Source organism: Argopecten irradians, chromosome 15 (assembly GCF_041381155.1).
Source record: "Argopecten irradians isolate NY chromosome 15, Ai_NY, whole genome shotgun sequence".
Lineage (NCBI taxonomy): Eukaryota > Metazoa > Mollusca > Bivalvia > Pectinida > Pectinidae > Argopecten > Argopecten irradians.
The window spans coordinates 24,765,546-24,789,881 of NC_091148.1; the positions used below are offsets into that span (position 1 = coordinate 24,765,546).

The window sequence follows — 24,336 nt, forward strand, 5'->3', positions numbered from 1 at the left end:
CGGAAGTAGTTTATTGAAAAAGTATATTGCACGGTTATTTTTAGATAATACACAATCCTTATCATAAAAACGCTTGTTGAGTCAGCGCCGCATAGGAACAAACGTTTGAATGACCTAGGGCAAAGCGTATACACAACAACATGGCAGACGACACCAGGTTTCCACACCTTTCATCGGATGATATCAAATATATTTTGGACAATGCAGACTCAAACAACACTAAGAGAGCGACAAGCACTGCTAGGCTTTTCAGAGACTATCTGGGTGCTAGAAACCAGAGCACTGATTTTGAAACGTTCTCTGTTGAGGATTTAGACGACGCGCTGTCAAATTTCTACATGGAAATGAGAAACAAAAAAGGTGAACACCTAGAGAAAGTAAGATATGCGATTAACCTGGCGGCCATCTTGTTGACTGATCCATCCAAAAATGCTACATGCACAACTAGGGCCCTAGGGGGACCTTCATATGAATTTTGAGACGGATCCCTTCAGTTTCGGAGAAATAGCGATAACAAGAGTTGTTAACGGACGGACGGACCACGGACAAAAAGCGATTTGAATAGCCCACCATCATCAATGGTGGGCTAAAGATGATGGTGGGCTAAAAATGGAGGTGACAATAAAAAACACCTAGAGCATAGATTTAAGGGGTTTCATAATTCAAATCAGAATCCAATTAACGGATGTCCTAACCTGATTGACAGTAGGACAATAGCAAATACCTGATATAGTCCACCGAATAACAAATTACCTGCGACCAGGTAATTACAGGCGAGTTCGATGAATGACGTTGTGTACAGGTAAACAATATCCTGGTCAAAGTATTACATAACCATCAAACCAAAGGCATGGCTAATTATATATAGGGATTGGATTTTGTTTTTATGTTAACCATGCTTGTATGGAGCAATTTCTCTAAGAATATATTCTATGGGGCGCGTTAGCGCCCCATATTGAATATATTCGTAGAGGAATTGCTCCATACAAGCATGGTTAACATAAAAACGAAATCCAATCCCTATATTTACACTCACACGACTTTTTATTTATATTTTATGCAATAAAATCGTCATTTGAAAGTGACGTAATTATTCAATAAAAGTCGGTCAAAAGTGGGAGGAGCTTACTCAATTGAACAGCGAATGATGACGCTTCACGTAAGGTAGAATTATTCATCCGCGAAGACAAAAAAGTTCAATATTTTAGTGTAAAAATAAACATGACAAACAAAGTAAATTTCAAAGATAATTTTATTTAATCAGATCAGAACTTTAAATATATATTCAATTTTGCTGAAAGTTAATATATAGCGTAATAACATAAAGAATTTGTACACGGCCACATGTGTGAACTCGGTGACCGTTATTGTGCAGCGAGGCGAAGCTGACGCACGCTTACACACTTGAGTTTGCCGAAGTTGGCAAAACACCGATTTTCAAGTATCTCAATGTGTTTGAGATGTCGTCTGACTTGACGATATTACATCCTTGGGAGCCATGTGATTATATAATCTACGCTTAGATCCATATCGCCATCGATAGATGAAACAAATTCACTTGTGTTCGATGGGTACAATGTATTTGTGGTGACGCGTAACTGTCAACACGTGGATTATTAGCGGTGCATGTTTTATAATACACATGATTAAATTCTCAAAGAACAAAGACAAGAGGATAAGTTTATAACTGACCTCTATCAGAGGGTCTCACGCCCGTCCATCCCAAAGGCTCGATCGTAGGACGAACATAGGCACAGAGGTAATGTTTACATTTGACAACTATCATTTTTAACAAAAATGAAAGCACGTCGCCCCGGTCGGGATATTATTCCGTTTCTTTATACAATTGTTAATTAAAAAATTGTTTGAATCATATATAAATATAAAACATGTATATATTGTTTACATTTTTCCAAAATTCTATGAAAAACAACAATATACACGTAATGTTGCGTCAAAATGTAAACAAAGCCATGTGTTTCTTTTTTAAAAAAAGTAGTCCTTTTACGTTGCACAGAACATTTTCATACGCAAGTTCAAAGTTCAATGTTACCTTGCAGTTATGGTAAACAAAATCGGCTAGTATTAGCGTATAGTGACCAAGCCTAGCAAGTGTAAATATATCTTTATGGGTGTAGAATTGTACCTGCTGCCCCTATTGCATGATCGTAAAAGGCGACTAAATTTAGGATCTTATCTTTTCTCTTCTTCCTAACTGACTTTATCTTTCCTAATGCCTCCCTTGGCACCGCCTCACTTTTGGCCTTGAGTCGAGCGTTCGCCCCTGTGAGGAAGGCTCTGGGTTCTGTCCCCTGGCCGAGACACACCAAAGTCTATAAAAGTGGTAGTTTCTGCTCCTGCTTAGCGCTCAGAATACAGGGAGTTGGACGACTGGTTCGCCCGTTGTCAGTATAATGTGACCGGGTGAGATGTGTTGCTTGGTGTCTTCGGCAGCATGCTTCAGTGATATAGCACTATAAAAAGAGCAACAGTTCCACTATACAAGAAGACACAACATGAATATACCGCAGTCTCCCAAAACACGCACCTCGCACAACATTCACGCAACACACCGCATACATGGGAGGCATGACCAAAGCTGTTAATAAGACGTTAATCAATCAAACAAACAAAGTATCTACTCGTTTATCGATTGAAAATTGAAAGCGACCGCACGGTCTGAAAAAATAGTTTGTTTTGCTTATATTTCAATATTTTGATCTTTTATAATATCAAAAATAAATTCGTTCTACCACATGTTGAAACGTTTTACGGTATTGTAATAAACGTATCTCAATTTATTCGGTTAGCAACATAACACACAACACAATGTTTGTAATGATCAATCATCGGTGTGCACGTACGTCAAGCATCATATCCTTGTTGCTTTAATCAAGAATTTCTTCAATTGTTACGTAAAATTTCATTTTAAAGTCACAAACTTTGCAATTCACAATGTATCAAAGATACAGACTACAGGAAAATATTATCCGAAACTTTTATTTCTGTGTGGATTTTCTTTTATAATTACACGAAGATATCTGCTATTAGAGCATAAATTAGAGTATTTGAAAAAGTCCAATTTCACTCTTTTAGTTATTTACATTTGAGCCAAAATTATTGCACGATTAACTTAACTCAAAAATAATCATAAAAAATCGTTAATCGCCTTTCCTGTGACCGTCGATATAAGTGATAGCACATCAGTTATAGTACAGCTATAAGCCACGGACTATTCATCTATTATGGCCTGGTTGTGAGGGCACTATTGCCTCATAGAATTGTCGAGGGATGGAGTAGCACTGTCCCATCACGAGACAATACTATAAGGCAATAGTGCCCTTTCAACTAGGCCATAATGGGTTTAGTACATCACCCTCACACGAGACCCTTTCTAATGTCATGGTATTTCCACGCCACAATGTTACATTAAAAGTACAACATATGAATTTTCGAGAAATCCGTTTCTATTAATCTTCATGAAGATGAATCCCGTTTAAAACTAGATCACCGAGTGAACTGTCTTCCGTAGAAAAGTTACAGTTTTGTTTTCATCCCCGCACACATGTCCAACAGCCTGTACCCCATCTTGACGTCTTGGTCGAAAAACCGCTTGCCCGGGCACTATTGCAAATAGTACCCATGTGTGTAGCCAATCAGAATCCAGTATTATGTCACGTCATGTACCAATACATATCACATCACACGGTTTAGAGCTAGAAAATATGCATAATCGGGTGGTCAGAAAATTTGACCTCGATATCGGCGGCTTATAGGTTATTCCGGTTTCTACACGTGCTTATAAAGTCATTTCCACCATAAACTGAAATGATCATTTTTGACTGCATAAATCCTTTAAGGCGTCGCGCGCCGTATTTTGGTATATGAATTAAAGTTGTATGGTCTATAACTTTCGCTCTTTTTGTCATAGTGAAAACTGTTTAAGTGTTATACATATTTTTCTCCGTCTGCCTGAGGTTTAAACTTTCTAATTTTACCACTTTTTATAAAGTTGAAGCACTGGAAGTATCTTTAATTATAAAAGTAAAAAATCGTTTTAACGTGTACACGTGAAAAATAGGCTCGAAAGATGCCGAATCATTCCGAACTCTTCCGAACATCGTCGTGACAATCTCGAAGTAAAACGAGAGTTGTGAAACCAAGAAAAAATATCAACTATTTTTCATAAACAAAATATGTGGTCGACCTCATCAGACTCTTATCTACAAAGAAAATAATGATCGCACATTACAATATTTGATACACACAACATTTTACGGTAATGTGTAAATTGGATGTTTCAAATACTCAATCTGTGGACATATACTAGCATGATTTGCTCATATAGGCCAGAAGGAAAAGGAAAACGTAAACAAACACATGTGTGCTTACGCTAGTTACCTGGCTCACCACGTGCAGGTCGTGTCGAACGTCAGTCACGTGATACGATTAGGAATCCGACAAAACCCGAAGTCACTGAACATGGCGATGATTGAAGGCGCTTTATTCAAAACCAGGAATATGTGATTCCTAGGTTCCGGCTCTCTTACAGGCCAACATATACTTTTGGGGAGCTAAATCATCAAGTTACATGTCAATGTTTAAATATCAAATGTTTAAGTTACATATCGTTACAGTGAAATTAGCAGCAATACAACTTTAAGGTTTAGTTAATGTATGTAAATATGAATTATTTCAAGTTTGTATGATTGTCTAAATACCTAGACTGACGTTATATCGGGTATTTAGGGGTATATTTATGGTATATTGTAGTTACCCGTCCTGGTTACCCGTCCTGGGTGAGCCGTAACATGGTCGAGGCCTGACAGCGGAATAAGGAATCAGATGGTGAATTATTAAATGATTGTCCTAGTACCTTCCGTAGAGTGATCTGCCAGGTCTTGTGCATATAAAATATCGGGGATATCGGAGATTGACTGTTCTATGATGGATATCTGCCCATCTGTGTGAGTTAACTGTGGAGGATTACTGCCTCCACTGTTCTTGAGTCATTTAGTGACATTGACGGAACTCTGCCCGTCCAGCTAAGGAACTTATTACGTGTAGATGTTTATATGTGCTAATTTTTGATGTCTATATATAGATATATATGGTGGCGAGAGAGTTGTTGCATTGTATTTGTGGCTGTGGGTCAAAGTATATAGTGTAATTAAATAATGTAAATACATTGTGTTGTGTTCTGTGCCCACCCAAGCTGAACAATATGCTCATCCCGTTACAACCTGGCAGGCAGGTTTCGTTGGTAGGCCTACAGCACAGTAACGGTAACGGTCAGTTCATCATAAATCAATCCGTCATACAGTAAATCTTATTAATCGACACCATCTTCATTTGCTTTTGTGTTTTATGTGAAAAATGCTATTTTTTATTTTGAAAGTCATGAGCGTTCGCCCCTGTGAGGAAGGCTCTGGGTTCTGTCCCCTGGCCGAGACACACCAAAGTCTGTAAAAGTGGTAGTTTCTGCTCCTGCTAAGCGCTCAGCATACAGGGAGAGGGACGACTGGTTCGCCCGTTGTCAGTATAATGTGACCGGGTGGATTGTGTTGCTTGGTGTCTTCGGCGGCATGCTTCAGTGATATAGCACTATATAAGGGCAACAGTTCCACTATACAAGAAGACACAACACGAACATACCACAGTCTCCCAAAACACACACCGCACACAACATACACGCAACACACCGCAAACATGGGAGGCCGTCCTTACATGACCATAGCTGTTAATAGGACGTTAATTAATCAAACAAACAAACAAAAGCAGAATTATTGAAGTAAAATTTGAAATTATACCTCTTGACAAAATATAAGAAATGCACCTTTTCTAATTTTGCCCCAAAGTGTTCATGCAACAAGGAATAGATGTTTCATTTTTTGATATATTATTTATATTGCGCCTTGCTACAAATCATGATAATTATTTTTTGAAAATCTTAATGTTGAGACAAGATTTCCCATGAGATTGAAACCTCACCAGAGCAGGATTGTTGTAAACATTTAATAAAATAAGTGTTTTTGCATAAACATTTTCAATAAAGAAAATGCAAAAACAAGCATAGAAGCATATCATTTTTTCAATTGTCCACGCCATTCCTCCAAACTCATACCCATTGATGGACAATACCACTTGGCCTTGGTTTGTGTGTGGCCAGTTTGCGAAGTCTTTTCTTTCCCACAGGCTTTGCAAATATATCTATGTAATGTTTTATGTCTTTTTACAGGAGGCTCTCCTCTCTCCATCCTCTCCTGGTCTTCTATTGTTGTCTGCCTTTGTCTCCACTGTTGTTGTCTTGTGAAATTGGAGGAGACAACTGGCACAGTTTGTTGAGATGGCAGCTGCCATATCATTGGTGACCATTGAGGAATTTGTGGTTGGCCTGCAGCTGGTAACATTGCCGGTTGAATGGCTGGAGCTGGCAACATTGCCGGTGGTATGACTGCAGCTGGCAACATTGCAGGTCGTATGGCTGCTGCTGGCAACATTGCAGGTTGTATGGCTGGGGCTGGTATCCTCTTTCTTGGCCTTTTTCTTAACTGGCCTTCGCCCGTTGTCAGTATAATGTGACCGGGTGGGGTGTGTTGCTTGGTGTCTTAGGCGGCATGCTTCAGTGATATAGCACTATAAAAAGGGCAACAGTTCCACTATACAAGAAGACACAACATGAATATACCGCAGTCTCCCAAAACACGCACCTCGCACAACATACACGCAACACACTGCATGCATGGAAGGCCGTCCTTACATGACCATAGCTGTTAATAGGACGTTAATTAATCAAACAAACAAACTAAATCTAGGTAGGGCGTTAGAATTGTACCTGCTGCACCTATTGCATGATCGTAAAAGGCGACTAAATTTATGATCTTATCTTTTCTCTTCTTCCTAACTGACTTTATCTTTCCTAATGCCTCCCTAGGCACCGCCTCACTTTTGGCCTTGGATTGAGCGTTCGCCCCTGTGAGGAAGGCTCTGGGTTCTGTCCCCTGGCCGAGACACACCAAAGTCTATAAAAGTGGTAGTTTCTGCTCCTGCTTAGCGCTCAGCATACAGGGAGTGGGACGAATGGTTCGCCCGTTGTCAAAGTTAAGATTCCTCATATTGTTTCTTAACTGTCAAAAGAGTATGTATGCACATATTTTATACTGGGTACAATACCATCAGGACATCAAAAAGCATTTTTTTATAGAATTTGGCTCTTTCTTTCAAAAACAATCCTGTACAAGTTTAAAGATAAATAAAAATACAATCTAAAAGAACCACACACAAAAATATAAATGTGTGGGAGTTGAATTTAATTTCTAAAAAAGTCCAGAAAAAATACGAAAATTGATGTCATCTTCATACCCAAAAATTTTAGTATTGAAATCAATGACACCATGTCACTTGGCGGTTTTTAAAAAGAGACATGTTGATTTAGAAACCCAGTAATATTTTGTTCTGAAACATAAATATTATATGACAATATAAGCACATTGAAATATTTTTTTGTTCATAACTGGCCGTGTCCGCGGCAAGGAAGAATAATCTTTTATGTGTTGTTATCTTCTTGTCTTGTTCTTCGTTATTTTAATATCCGTAAATATAAGGTGTAGTAATATTAAACATATTAAAACACTTCCCGTTAATATTGATGATCGATTGTCTCCAATAATCTGTTTTGATCGATCCCGTAAGATACCGTGTCCTGTTGTTATGAACAAAACTCGTTCGACGAACTGCAACACATTTGTTAAAAGGCGAGGAATCCTTTCTATAATTAGAATACCCAGTACCCATAACGTGATGACGTATACAACCACATTCCCAGCTGGTCCACCTGTGTTCATGACAGTTACTACTACACTGCCGGAGTCCGGGCCGTATCAGCGGTGGTTATGAACGAAAATTGAAGGGTAAGTTGACAATATTTGTTTGAAACGATGACAACTGTCGATGATTTCTTAAAATGTGATTCACAAATGAGAAATATTTTAATAGAGTTTAATTTGAAGGTGAAGATTATCACAAAAATTGGACGTAGTGACCATATTGAGGATATGCACTTCAGGGATGCATTCGTTGAATAGATGGCGATTTTATTCGGTCTGTGCTCATTAGGGAATCATGACCTGGGGATGTAGCGTGTTCTTCTCGACTAACGATTTTTACACGAATCCTCGTAATTCAACTTTCGATATGAAATAATCCATAATCCCATCATATATACCATAGTGACCAGTAAGGAATTGTCTTCAATGTAAGCTAAAAAATATTCAGATCGGATGATTTTTGTGGTGTTCAGAGCATTTTAAAATTAATTACCCCATTTTCTTTAAATGGGATACAGGGCTAAGTAAACAACCTTTCAGTATTTTTAGTATTTTTTTTTTATTTTTTTTTTGCGCGCGCGTCGTAAACCTGTGGTTTACCCTTGTTCATAACCCTGACATCTTTTGAGGTACTCCCATGTTATGAACGTGAATATTTAAGTGTCCTAGTTATGAACGAAAATAAAAATGTCATAGAATTCTAAACATTAATTGTATTGTTGTGACCATATTACAAACAACATTATTTTTTCAATAACATAAATAGAGAATTGTTGGGTATATCAGAAAAACATGCAAGACAATAACATTGAGAATTTACAAGAAGTCCTTTTATTAATACACAAAGGAGTAGAAAACAGAGGTGTTTTTTATGATACAAATCTTTCAATAAATTTGAATGTAAATAAAAAATTGTATAATTGGAAATAATCCTCAGGTCTGCAAATAATTATTGAATCTTTTAAACATTATGTATCGTTCATAACCATGGACATATTTCTTGGTGTCAACGTTATGATTTTTTTTTTTTTCTATTTTATTGTTTTCATTCAGATTTCACAAAGACATCTTTTTAGATGCGTTTTACCTTTAGTAAAATGTATTGCATTTATGTTTTACATTCAGAAGTCTTGTTACATATCATACATATTAATTTGTTGCATATCATACATATTAATTTTGTTCATATGAACAAAATTAATATGTATGATATTTTTGAAATAATTGAATAATTGAAGAGTTACCAATATAAATATTATAAAAATATATATACCACCAAATAAATGTTAATTATACATATATGCTAAAGGATTGTTTTGCTTTTCTTGGACCCTGTGATTGTTATGAAGCAAATTTATGTTTCATGACTTTTTAGCCCACCATCATCAGATGGTGGGCTATTCAAATCGTCTTTCGTCAGGGCCAGTCGTCCGTCCGTCCGTTAACAATTCTTGTTACCGCTCTTTCTCAGAAAATGCTAAAGAGATCTTTTTCAAATTTCATATGTAGGTTCCCCTAGGACCCTTGTTGTGCATATTGCATTTTGGGACCGATCAGTGAACAAGATGGCCGACAGGCGGTCATCTTGGATTTTGATAGTTAAAGTTTGTTACGGCTATTTCTCAAAAAGTGCTGAAGGGATCTTTATCAAATTTCATATACAAGTTCCCCTAGGACCCTAGTTATGCATATTGTATTTTGGGACCGATCGGTGAACAAGATGGCCAACAGGCGGCCATCTTGGATTTTGATAGTTAAAGTTTGTTACCGCTATTTCTCAAAAAGTACTGAAGGGATCTTTCTCAAATTTCATAAATAGGTTCCCATAGGACTCTAGTTGTGCATATTGCATTTTGGGACCGATCGATGAACAAGATGGCCGACCAGCGGCCATCTTGGATTTTGATAGTTGAAGTTTGTTACCGCTATTTCTCAAAAAGTGCTGAAGGGATCTTTCTCAAATTTCATATACAGGTTCCCCTAGGATCCTAGTTGTGCATATTGTATTTTGGGACCGATCGGTAAACAAGATGGCCGACTGACGGCCATTTTGGATTTTGATAGTTAAAGTTTGTTATCGCTATTTCTCAGAAAGTACTGAGGGGATCTTTCTCAAATTCCATGCATATGTTCCCCTTGTACCCTAGTTGTGCATAGTACCTTTTAGGACTGATGCATAATGCCTTTTGGGACTGATCGGTAAACAAGATAGGCAACCGGCCGTCATCTTAGATTTCATTGTTGAAGTTTGTTACCACTATTTCTTAGAAAGTACTATAGCGATCTGTCTCAAATTTTATATGTAGTGTGTTTGAAAAAGTTTGAAAAGCAGGGAAAAGATCCTTCTTTCCATTGTCAGACATTGATCATTCTTTGGTGGACGCCAAGATCCCTCTGGGATCTCTTGTTAGAATATAAACAACATTTGTAGTATTGCCTTTCTCTGCAAAAGTACACACAATGGGGTGCAATATATGTCATGTTTATATTAGGTTCTCTATGTTTTCAGATGCTGTCTGTTGGACAAAGAAAAACAAAACCTACTCTGCGGATCAATTTATCACCTCGTGAACAAAAAATATCTAAAGAATGGTGCAAAGAATACCGAAAACAACTGAAGACCAATAAAGAGGAGTACAAAATGCACCAGAAATCAGAAACAGCACAGATCAAATCCTACAGGGAAAATAGACAGTCTGAAGCTGCAAAAGACAGAAACAGAGAGTGGCAAAGACTGCGACAAAAGAAATACAGAGAAAATTTGAAAGCAAGTGGCAAATGTGTGAAAAAAACCAGGAACAGAGAAGGGAGAAATGGCGAGAACAAAAAAGAAAGCAAAGACAGAACATGAGTCGTCAAAAGAAAAACGCAATCAATGCTAAAAGAAGAAATAAAGAAAATGCTTGAAGAATCCAACCAGATGCTGTTGTAAATCGTAAAACAGATAACATGCTGACAGCTGACACCACACTCACACCTAACACAAAACCTGCATTCAAAATTGCCAAGTCACGACAAAAGCAAAAACTTTTGGAATGCATGAATGCCATGCCCAACAATCCTGCGTTGAAGGCAGCTGCAATAGAGGCAGCCATTAACCATACAAGCCCTAATACAAAAAGGAGCATTCGAGAAAAGCTTGAAATCTCAAGTCCAAAAACAAAAGCAAAAAAAAAAGATTGGCATTAGATATTACGGAATCAGACAATTCTGTTTTCACTGCTCTACGACTTAAAAGAAGCCAAAAGGATATAAGGATGCGAAGAATTCTGACTTGTGCAATGAAAGTCAAAATTGCCAGCTACAAAGCAGTAGGAATATCTCGAAAACTTGCCAAGAGGATTGACAAGTCTAGTCAGAATGGTTGGGAAGATGCAAGGAAGAAACGCAAAGATGCTCTATCAGAAGTGTCAAGAAGCACTATTACCCAATTCTACGACACATCAAGCAAGGCCATTCCAGATGTGCGAGGTGTGATAAAGCAGGGTGGTGAGTACCACGGAAGAAACATTCTTGAAAACTCATTGAAGTCAACCTATGACAGATATGCAAGGGAAGTGGAAAAACCTGTCAGTTACGTGAGGGAGAGGCCAGGACATATTCTACCCTACACTAGTCATAGATTTAGAGAATGTCTATGTGAATATTGTTTGAACATTGATCTGCTGTTAAAGTCCATCAATACAGTTACACAAACTACAGGAAAAGACTGCAGTATTTCGAACCGATATGCAGCCTCTCGTCTTACTCTATTCCCAAAAGAAGATGGTCTTTATAACAAAAGCCTGTCTGGATCGAGATTGTGATAAGTGTGAAGTAAGCAAGCTTCGGGCGCATTTGCTACCAATTCTTGATATCAACACTATACACACTCCAGTTACCTGGTGGCAGTGGGAAATGGGAGGCAATAGGAGGCTAGAAAAAATGAAGAAGGAGAGTGTTACAGAAGGACTTGTTGAAGCCTTGGAGATGAAAATGGGAATGCTATCTAAGCACCTCTTTAATGCCAAGTGGCGATATGACCAATATAAAGCTCTATCGGACAATCCTCCTTGTAATACAGCTGTACTATGTATGGGTTACGCAGAAAATTTTACATGCAAGGCCCAAGATGCACCACAAGGATTTCACTGGAACAATGTTAAGTGCACCATTCATTCAGTTGTAGCATCATACAAATGCCAGGAGTGTGATGAAATTCCAAAAACAGTGACAGACTCTATTGTTGTCATCAGTGATGACCTTAAACCTGACTATCACGGGGTCCAGCATTTTGTTGAACTCGCTATCAATCTCTTAAAGGAAGAGAGTGGAAACTCCTTAACAAATTTTGTACAGTTTCCAGATGGAGCCCCAACACAATACAAAAATAAAATCAATTTTGTTAATTGCTCTTTTTCGGAGCCTGACATGGGCGTCAAAACTGAAAAGCATTTTTTCGGTAACAGGCATGGAAAAGGGTCATGCGACAGGGAAATAGGAGTATTGGAAGAAATGTGCAAAAGCGGCTGTAGCTGCAGGCGGGGAGACAATTTTGTCACCGAAGGAGTTTTTTTATTTCTGCCAAAAAATCCTGCTTTGCCGAAAGAGGGAGGCTTGCAACATTGTCCATTCGAGAAGAAGATTTTTGTTCGTTGGAAAAAATGAAATAAACAGGAGCAACCAGCAAAGAATGAACGTCATGCCACTTAAGGATACAAGAAAATACCACTCAATTCGGGGCATTGAACCATTTGTTATTTCCGGAAGAGAACGTAGTTGTTTCTGTGCCAGCTGCTATGGGGACAGTCAAAACCCATGTTTGTTTAAACGAAGATCTAACAGTGAATCAGCACTCAAATCGCAGGAACGCAGTCGGAACAGGCATTAGGAGGGGATTTCAGGGTACTGGAGGCGTTGGAAGAGGAAGGGTCAGAGGCCGTGGCAGAGGCAGAAGCTGTAGCAGAGGTCGTGGTAGAGGAACGGGAGCCAGAATTCTTAGAGAGTCAGAATCTTCTGAAGAAAGTAAAGAATCTTAATGTGAATATGATTCATCATCAAGCTAGGAACAACCTCTCAGTGACTTAGAAGAAAACAATCTAGACAGCAATGTAGTGAATAGTGATGAATTTTATTTCAGGATTTACAGGGATCTTGGAGAGTCTTGATGTGACTATCTTATTTTTGATTTATCGTGGTGTTTAATTAATCAAGGATCTTGCATGCCGCACAAATTCAAATCATCTGGGTTACTGGGAGTTTGACTGCAGATTGATTACTTTTTTGTCTGCTTGCTTATTAAATTTAACACATAGATACATTTATGCATGTATGTTATCAGACATATTTGTAGAATTTGTTCAGTAAATTAAAGTTCTTAGATTTGTATTTCCTTTTATGTTTTAGCCTCAAAACCATGATATCCTCGATTCTCCTATCTACATGTGCCCTTTTGCAGAATGGAGAAAGGTTTGTGTTATGCATTTCGATATATGTATATTGAAACTTTTCATGAACTCTGAATAATCCCCAAAATAGAATGTTGTCACTTTCACAAATATTTAAATATATACCGGTTACACATGTAATCTACTCGTGTACTGTATGAAAAAAATAAGACTTTCCAACTATTGATGTTAAAAGTTTACGACACTGATTGATTCAAATCTCAAAAACCCCTTTGGGAATTTTATCTGGTCTTCAGTAGAGAACCAACCAAGAAACATTATGCAAGAGTGTTTGTTCATGTATATGTATTATACACAATTACAATGTTCTTGGATACAACACTAGTTTCAGACTATGTCAGGAATCAGGGCTTTACATTCTTTAATTTTCCTATGGATATCTTTCTCCATGACTGACAGACTAACAGTATTGCAATAAATTTCAGGATCATGTGGAACCAGTTCAACAGCCTGAGATATCCGTGGTTACCCCGCAACCGGAGTTAGACTTCCATCGTTTGGAACAATCTGTCCATCTGCCGGAGTTGTCTTAGCATCAGCAGGAGGAGGATCATGTGGAACCAGTTCAACAGCCTGAGATATCCATGGTTACCCCGCAACTGGAGTTAGACATCCATCCTTTGAAACAATCTGTCCATCTGCTGGAGTTGTCTTAGCATCAGCAGGAGGAGGATCATGTGGAACCAGTTCAACAGCCTGAGATATCCATGGTTACCCAGCAACCGGAGTTAGACATCCATCCTTTGGAACAATCTGTCCATCTGCCGGAGTTGTCTATGCATCAGCAGGAGGAGGATCATGTGGAACCAGTTCAACAGCCTGAGATATCCATGGTTACCCAGCAACCGGAGTTAGACATTCATCCTTTGGAACAATCTGTCCATCTGCTGGAGTTGTCTTAGCATCAGCAGGAGGAGGATCATGTGGAACCAGTTCAACAGCCTGATATATCCATGGTTACCCAGCAACCGGAGTTAGACATTCATCCTTTGAAACAATCTGTCCATCTGCTGGAGTTGTCTTAGCATCAGCAGGAGGACATACCATCAAAACAACAAGGTCAGTTCTAGATATTATGACATGAAAAAGAAAAAATATGGTGTCATCACACATATGGTTAATAGAAGTGGTTTTGATTAATGTGACGTTTTCAATCCACAGCTTCACAGAAGGCACATATATTAAAGTGCAACATGGCACAGAAATATATCCTGCAGTTGTAATTGTTGAACATGTTTTGTTACTTTTGTTCTGTTGTAACACACCCACAAGTTTGATTGTTACAGTTAATAAGTTATTGATTTAGAATTGTGGATATTTTCAAATGTTCTTGATATGTCAATATTTAAAGCATTCTATATCCTTTATCCATTCTTCTTTTCAATAAAGAATAATACTCTGACTTGTTCATATAATAACAATTATGTAATTACATGTATGCTATATTTTATCAAGCAATTTTTAGGCTTGCAATGTATTCAAACTATCTAGATTATATCAAATTTAAACAGAAAGGAAAAATATTACAGTATGCTGCAAACAAGTTAAGCATTTTAAAATTATTCTACAGGTCTTGAAATTGTAAAGGCTAGCTAGCTGCACTGTCTTCGCAAAAACATCGCTCTAACCAACACAAATCGTGGCAAAAAGGTTAAAGTTACTAGCCACATCTTACTGATTTACTGTACATCATGGTATATTTTTGCTAAAGAGACGTTCGCGCATTATTCTCTAATTAAAACCTTTTTGAAATCACAAACATAAAATTGTGTAAACTATAAATATATTTTGTATCTATAATTTAATATTTTGTTTCTACTCTGAAAGATAATTAGATCTGTATAAATTGTATGTTCAGGTGGATCAATGGCCATGGGTCCATTATTTTCACCACGTATGTGGACACCATGGTAATTGGCAGCTCCAGGAGACAAGACACACCATTCTTTTTGAAGATGTTATTGGCCGTCTTCTCCCTCCAGATTTGGAAATGCGTGGCCAGAGGTTCGTTTATGTATTTAGGGGTAAATATAATCCATATAACACACTCAGTTTGTTTAATGTTCATACACAAATTATGTAAGTTAATCCTGCTGTCCATATTTGTAGAATTACATAGTCGTATACTGCCCTCATGTTGATGATGTGGAATTCATTTCAGTCGATTGTGATGCAAATAATATGGTGTAATGATTCAATAAGATTTACCTAACCTGAAGTTATTTGTGTAAATATAATTGTTGTGAAATGTTATATTAAGTTTTGACAAAAAAATGGTTTATATTTTTTCAGACCTATGATCACCTCCAGCCAGGCACGTGCACGATCTAAGCTGCAGTGACCTGATCCGCGCGACACATTCTACAAATTATAATCTGTTTCATTTGATTAAATTCTTAAACAATTTATTAGAGAGACTTGAATTATTTATCAAAACTGTGTTGTTAGCCCACCATCATCAGATGGTGGGCTATTCAAATCGCCTTTCGTCCGTGGTCCGTCGTCCGTCCGTCCGTCCTTCCGTCCGTCCGTCCGTTAACAATTCTTGTTACCGCTATTTCTCAGAAAGTTGGGATCAATCGGTCAACAAGATGGCCGACTGGCGGCCATCTTGGATTTTGATAGTTAAAGTTTGTTACCGCTATTTCTCAGAAAGTACAGAAGGGATCTTTCTCAAATTTCACATGCAGGTTCCCCTAGGGCCCTAGTTGTGCATATTGCATTTTGGGATCAATCGGTCAACAAGATGGCCGACTGGCGGCCATCTTGGATTTTGATAGTTAAAGTTTGTTACCGCTATTTCTCAGAAAGTACTTAAGGGATCTTTCTCAAATTTCATATGTAGGTTTCCCTAGGGGCCTAGTTGTGCATATTGCATTTTGGGACCAATCGGTCAACAAGATGGCCGACTGGCGGCCATCTTGGATTTTGATAGTTAAAGTTTGTTACCGCTATTTCCCAGAAAGTACTGAAGGGATCTTTCTCAAATTTCATATGTAGGTTTCCCTAGGGCCCTAGTTGTGCATATTGCATTTTGGGACCAATCGGTCAACAAGATGGCCGACTGGCGGCCATCTTGGATTTTGATAGTTAAAGTTTGTTACCGCTATTTCTCAGAAAGTACTTAAGGGATCTTTCTCAAATTTCACATGTAGGTTTCCCTAGGGCCCTAGTTGTGCATATTGCATTTTGGGACCAATCGGTCAACAAGATGGCCGACTGGCGGCCATCTTGGATTTTGATAGTTAAAGTTTGTTACCGCTATTTCTCAGAAATAACTAAAGGGATCTTTCTCAAATTTTACATGTAGGTTCCCCTAGGGCCCTAGTTGTGCATATTGCATTTTGGGACCAATCGGTCAACAAGATGGCCGACTGGCGGCCATCTTGGATTTTGATAGTTAAAGTTTGTTACCGCTATTTCTCAGAAAGTACTTAAGGGATCTTTCTCAAATTTCATATGTAGGTTTCCCTAGGGGCCTAGTTGTGCATATTGCATTTTGGGACCAATCGGTCAACAAGATGGCCGACTGGCGGCCATCTTGGATTTTGATAGTTAAAGTTTGTTACCGCTATTTCCCAGAAAGTACTGAAGGGATCTTTCTCAAATTTCATATGTAGGTTTCCCTAGGGGCCTAGTTGTGCATATTGCATTTTGGGACCAATCGGTCAACAAGATGGCCGACTGGCGGCCATCTTGGATTTTGATAGTTAAAGTTTGTTACCGCTATTTCTCAGAAAGTACTTAAGGGATCTTTCTCAAATTTCATATGTAGGTTTCCCTAGGGCCCTAGTTGTGCATATTGCATTTTGGGACCAATCGGTCAACAATGATGGCCGACTGGCGGCCATCTTGGATTTTGATAGTTAAAGTTTGTTACCGCTATTTCTCAGAAAGTAGAGAAGGGATCTTTCTCAAATTTCACATGCAGGTTCCCCTAGGGCCCTAGTTGTGCATATTGCATTTTGGGATCAATCGGTCAACAAGATGGCCGACTGGCGGCCATCTTGGATTTTGATACTTAAAGTTTGTTACCGCTATTTCTCAGAAAGTACTAAAGGGATCTTTCTCAAATTTTACATGTAGGTTCCCCTAGGGCCCTAGTTGTGCATATTGCATTTTGGGACCAATCGGTCAACAAGATGGCCGACTGGCGGCCATCTTGGATTTTGATAGTTAAAGTTTGTTACCGCTATTTCTCAGAAAGTACTTAAGGGATCTTTCTCAAATTTCATATGTAGGTTTCCCTAGGGCCCTAGTTGTGCATATTGCATTTTGGGACCAATCGGTCAACAATGATGGCCGACTGGCGGCCATCTTGGATTTTGATAGTTAAAGTTTGTTACCGCTATTTCCCAGAAAGTACTGAAGGGATCTTTCTCAAATTTCATATATAGGTTCCCCTAGGGCCCTAGTTGTGCATATTGCATTTTGGGACCAATCAGTCAACAAGATGGCCGACCGACTGACGGCCATCTTGGATTTTGATAGTTAAAGTTTGTTACCGCTATTTCTCAGAAAGTACTAAAGGGATCTTTCTCAAATTTTACATGTAGGTTCCCCTAGGGCCCTAGTTGTGCATATTGCATTTTGGGACCAATCGATCAACAAGATGGCCGACTGGCGGCCATCTTGGATTTTGATAGTTAAAGTTTGTTACCGCTATTTCTCAGAAAGTTTTGAAGGGATCTTTCTCAAATTTCATATGTTGGTTCTCCTTGGGCCCTAGTTGTGCATATTGCATTTTGGGACCAATCGGTCAACAAGATACAAGATGGCCGACTGGCGGCCATCTTGGATTTTGATAGTTAAAGTTTGTTACCGCTATTTCTCAGAAAGTACTTAAGGGATCTTTCTCAAATTTCATATGTAGGTTTCCCTAGGGCCCTAGTTGTGCATATTGCATTTTGGGACCAATCGGTCAACAATGATGGCCGACCGGCGGCCATCTTGGCTTTTGATAGTTAAAGTTTGTTACCGCTATTTCCCAGAAAGTACTGAAGGGATCTTTCTCAAATTTCATATATAGGTTCCCCTAGGGCCCTAGTTGTGCATATTGCATTTTGGGACCAATCAGTCAACAAGATGGCCGACCGACTGACGGCCATCTTGGATTTTGATAGTTAAAGTTTGTTACTGCTATTTCTCAGAAAGTACTGAAGGGATCTCTCTCAAATTTCATATTCATGTTCCCCTTGAACCCTAGTTGTGCATATTGCATTTTGGGAGTGATCGGTCAACAAGATAGCCGACCGGCGGCCATCTTGGATTTTGATAGTTAAAGTTTGTTAACACTATTTCCCAGAAAGTACTGAAGGAATCTTTCTCAAATTTCATATGTAGGTTCCCCTACGACCCTAGTTGTGCATATTGCATTTTGGGACAGATCGGTCAGCAAGATGATCGACAGGTTGCCATCTTGAATTTTTGATAATTGAAGTTTGTTACTGCTACATATCTCAGAAAGTACTGAAAGGATCTTTCTCAAGGTTCATATATAGTATGTAGTAAAAGTTTGAAAAGCAGGGAAAAGATCCCTCTTTCTGTTGTCAGACATAGATCATTCTTTGGTGGGCGCCAAGATCCCTCTGGGATCTCTTGTTTTTTTAAATCAGACTGTTTTAATCCTTGACATAAATGCATGGATAGTAGCCTAGAGAATGAAAACAATGTACAGAAAGTATTTTATTAAAACTTTTTTGCCAGGTTTAAACTAATTCCAGGAATTTTACAAAAGTTCCAGTCTTTTTTATACTTTTGTGATATGGCACATATTAAAAAGGTACTCGTTACACCAGTTAAGAACGTAGATGTTTTGTAAAATTACACAAAGAATCTGCAGTAGCACTTTTTCCGCCATGGTATATTGATGTGATGTCCTTGTTATGAACAAGAAATTGTTGTATTTTTCTGTTTGTTTACGTAATTTGAACATTGATTGTCTTTAAATACTAGTAATATTACAGCTGTCTATTCTTCATCATAGCAATGTAAGATTGTATAAGTAAATCTTGTGTTGAACTCTGATACTTGAAATTGTTTAATTTTCTTTTTCGTTCATAACTGTCCATGTTTAGAATAAAAATTGAGCGAGTTATAAGCCAAAAAATATTTCAATGTACATGTCTAATGATACATATGCTAAACATAGATTTAAACAAATAAATACCAGATAATGATCTTTCAATAAATTATATGCAAAAAAAGACACATGTTATGAACGAAAAAACCTACCCAACTCGGATAATTTATAAGCTGTAAAAAAACCTGTCAGATTTTAAGCTCTGATATTTTGAATTGAAATCAATGAGGAATCAAGGATATGTTTTAGCTAACTTATTTTAATTTTGAACAGCATTTATTTTTATCGACATTGTAACCTGCAGTGACCCAGTATCAGATACGTGCACATATTGTTTTTCCTGGTGCCAGCTTTAAAATAATTATTATTAACATTTTCTAATCTGATATCAATTAAATACATTTTTAAAAGTTTTTTAAACTGATAGATTGATGTAACACTGGTGAGGTCATACCTTGCTGCAAGTTCATTATAATCTTTCAATGTGGCTGGAATGAAACTTTTTGCATAGATATTGGTTCTGCATAGTGGAATAGTAAACATTCTATCATTACGCAGCAGATACGGATTGGCATTATTAAAGTATGACTCAATTAGTTCATTAAGATAATTTGGTGTTGTTCCAAAGAGAATTTTATAAAGGAGTATTAGTCTATGTTTTTCCGTCTTGTAGCAAGGGTGTCCCAACCAAGTTCACAATAAAGTTTATAGTGAGAGGTTCCCTTACGCAATCCTGTGATAATGCGGGCAGCTTCAATTTGTATCAATTCTAGTAAATTTGCTTCTTGTGTACAGTTATCACCATAATCTAAAAAAATTGATCGAATATAAGAGGTATACAAAGTGACTAGTGTTTTACGGCTCATTTTATATTTTACTGATTTTAGTAGATTAAGACGTTTACATGCTTTATCATTAATATAATCAATGTGATGATGCCATTTACCATCTGCAGAGAAAAATATACCTAGGTGTTTATGTGACGTTACGTTTGATACAATTTCATTTTGGAATAAGATATCAGGATAAAGTCCTTTTACGACTAAAAGTTAATGACTTCAAGTTAATGAGTTTATTTGGATTAAATTTAATGTCCCATTTTTTGGACCACACATCAATATTAACTAGATCACTGGATAAGCTATTGGCAGCATCTATTGGAGTGGTATGTATTACTCTAAAGATAGATGTGTCATCTGCAAATAATCTTTTTTATTAATTATACGATCAGTGATACCATTAATATATATAAGAAATAGAAAGGGGCCGAGGACTGATCCCTGGGGGGACACCGGCACTTACCTGTCGTGGAGATGAACAGAGGCCTTCTGTCATGCCCCTATGTTTACGGTTTGAGAGATAATCCTTAAACCAATTAAGGAGATTGTCTTTGATCCCATACATTTCAAGTTTGAATAGTAAACCAGGATGCCAAACTCGATCAAATGCTTTGCTTATGTCACAGTATATTGACCTAACTTCAAGTCCTACATTGATAGAAGTTGGTAGACAGTAGAATCACCTGGGATAAATCCAGACTGATATTTTGTAATAATTTCATATTGGATTAGGTGGTTATATAAATATTTGAAAATATTTTTTTCTAATATCATACTAAAGCAACATGTGATGGAAATAGGACGATAGTTGGATACATAACATTGATCACCTTTACCTTTATATATAGCATTGATATTTGCTAATTTTCAAGACAGAGGAATAGAGCCTGTAGACATAGTTTTATTGAATAACAAAGCAAGAGGAGTTACAAGTGATGGAGAGAGGAGTTGGATAATTTTGGGTGCAATTTCATCAGATCCTGCAGGCTTTCTATCATTCAATACAGTCAGTTGATCCCTCACCTCCTGTTCTTGAAATAAAATATTATTAAGAGTACTGAGAGATTCAGGAACAGGAGGCAGTGGATCTATATAGTCAGACAATAATAAGAGTTCGAATAAGATATGTCGTTCTGGGAGGAGGAAAGTAAACATTTGGATTGTAAACAAAGTAATTTCCTCGTCCCAGGTAGACGGATCCCGCAAATGAACAACAAAGAGTTGTAATAAATTTACTCTCACATTTATTAAATCATATATAAAATTAATACAAATATGACAAGTTAATGATTTTACAAACAATCGAGTACATCAACTAACCTCACTGGTCGGGGCTTTCCCCAAGAATGTTTGGGGTTACGTCACCCCAATTCGGGGCACCTGATTGGGGCAGAGCTCGGGGCTCTCCTCGGGGCTACTCGGGGCAACCCCTAGCAGACGCTCTAATAATATTTTATAACTTAATAATAAAAATGTTTCCGATATCAATTATCGGTTTTTCTAACGTGCCTGGTGCCGTTGAAAATAAATAAACAATTAAATAAATAAATTTTGAGTTTCCAGTATGGTGAAAATTACCTTGGATCTGGAGCTACGAAAATACCAGCTTCACAGATGGATGGATGGAGGAAAACTCGCTGGAGCCTCTATACACACATGCACATTGAGGATCCAGCGTAGCGACGGACGGACCAATGACGTAACGCGACATAAAAACTGACGGAGACAATAACCAATGAGGGCCTACGTATCTATCTATATATTTTGTATTACAAATCATAAACAAAGATGTCAGCGCCCAGGACGGGACGTATTAAATTACTACTGACAGCATTACTGGATACATAGATGTAAATATGTGTTAACGACTATTACGATGATAAGATAAAGTTACCTCAGGTATATTATTCTACTAAATAGAGCCAATGATTTATAAATAATACATTTAAACGGCAATCGTAACTGACACAGCTGATTGCAATAATCTGACCTAGATAACGCAGATACATATTTTCGTAACAATATCAATTGAGATAGAAGAAACTGGAGTAATTCTTGTAGGATCATTTACATAATTATTCAAGTCATATTTTGAAAGAAGCCTGCAAAGGTGAGAATTTGGTTGAATATTATTCATATTTACATTGATATCACCAGTAATAATTATATCAGCATTTGTATTTCTTGAGTCATCGGAAACACGATCAAGTGAATCGTCAAGCTTACTCCAGTAATTTACATTGCTGTCAGGAGGTCTATATATACAACCTTGAAAAATATTTTTATTGCCGAAAGACTCCTCTTTCCATAATAATTCTAACTCATTACTCTCCAAGTCTGCTCTTCTTCTCATAGTGATATTGTCTTTATGGTATATTATAATCCCTCCCCCAGGACGCAGACCTCGATCTCTTCTAAGCTAAGCTGTTTGTTTGTTTGTTTGATTTATTAACGTCCTATTAACAGCTATGGTCATGTAAGGACGGCCTCCCATGTATGCGTAGTGTTGCGTGTATGTTGTGCGAGGTGCGTGTCTTGGGAGACTGCGGTATATTCGTGTTGTGTCTTCTTGTATAGTGGAACTATTGCCCTTTTATAGTGCTATATCACTGAAGCATGCCGCCGAAGACACCAAGCAACACACCCCACCCGGTCACATTATACTGACAACGGGCCAACCAGTCGTCCCACTCCCTGTATGCTGAGCGCTAAGCAGGAGCAGAAACTACCACTTTTATAGACTTTGGTGTGTCTCGGCCAGGGGACAGAACCCAGAGCCTTCCTCACAGGGGCGAACGCTCAACTCAAGGCCAAAAGTGAGGCGATGCCAAGGGAGGCATTAGGAAAGATAAAGTCAGTTAGGAAGAAGAGAAAAGATAAGATCCTAAATTTAGTCGCCTTTTACGATCATGCAATAGGGGCAGCAGGTACAATTCTAACGCCCTACCTGCAGGGGGGTCTAAGCTAAGCATCAAGTCATTATCATTTATAGTTTCATTAAGATGACTTTCAGTTAGGCATATAATATCTTTATCGTTAAGTTCAGCTTCAAGGATATCCAGTTTATTACGTATTGAGCGAATGTTTAGACAGAAAATATCAAGATTGCATAAGGGACCTGGATTACTTTCAATATTCATACATAAAATCAATAGTAATAAAAGAATTAGCAAGAAATGAACATTGGTGGAGTAATAGACTAAATGTTTTTGATTAGTGCGACTGCCAAAATTGAAATTGTCAAAAAATGTCCAAATATAAGTGAATAGATATTTATATCTATGCAGATACACTCCATGCTTTGTGATATTAATTAATTTAGTAGATTTAACCATTATCTAGTAAATCATAATTCATTACAAGATGCATGGAGTGTGATACAGTAGACAAGATATAAGAATGGTCACGATAGGGGGGAAGCTCTGATTGGCATGAATTTTGAGGAACAGAACACGAGAACAATGAGACTAATAGTATGTACAATAATGCTATATACATCAATGTTATCTTAAAAGTTTCCAGCAACACTTTCGGGTTAGGGAATTTCTGGGACCGGGATTATTTCCATGCATGTTCAATGTAAATATGGGGTTTGAACTACTACCTATACGGACTCATGCAAGAAAAACATCTGAGCGCTCTTGATTATGTATAGTAAAACTGAAGTCATACACATACAAAAGATCCGGATACTTTACAGAATTAAAAAGTTATAATTACAAAGTTCTTCATAACAAAGGAAAAAATTGAATCTTATCAAACATACAGTAAAATTTCACTATACAAGAAGACACAACATTAATATACCGCAGTCTCCCAAAACACGCACCTCGCACAACATACACGCAACACATCACATACATGGGAGGCCGTCCTTACATAACCATACCTGTTAATAGGACGTTAATTGAATCAAACAAACAAACAAAATATCTTTCTCAATAAATGTAAGAATGGTATGTCCTGGCTGTATTTGAGTGGTAGGTTTTGATTTATTTGGTATCCGCCTTTTAGAAACCGACAGAGATGATAAATCTGTCCCCTTCACAAGAACATCTCTATCAGCTCTTTTTTGTCTCCGTTGCATCCTAAGTAATATAAAGAAAATAATTATGTTATTGATCTGTAATTGCATGCTTGAT

General features: G+C 37.7%; 1 pseudogene; it reads right to left on the minus strand.

Moving 5' to 3' along the window:
- Positions 1-6,083: 6,083 nt before the first annotated feature.
- Positions 6,084-24,336, minus strand: part of LOC138308699 (uncharacterized) — a 38,514-nt pseudogene continuing 20,261 nt past the window's right edge.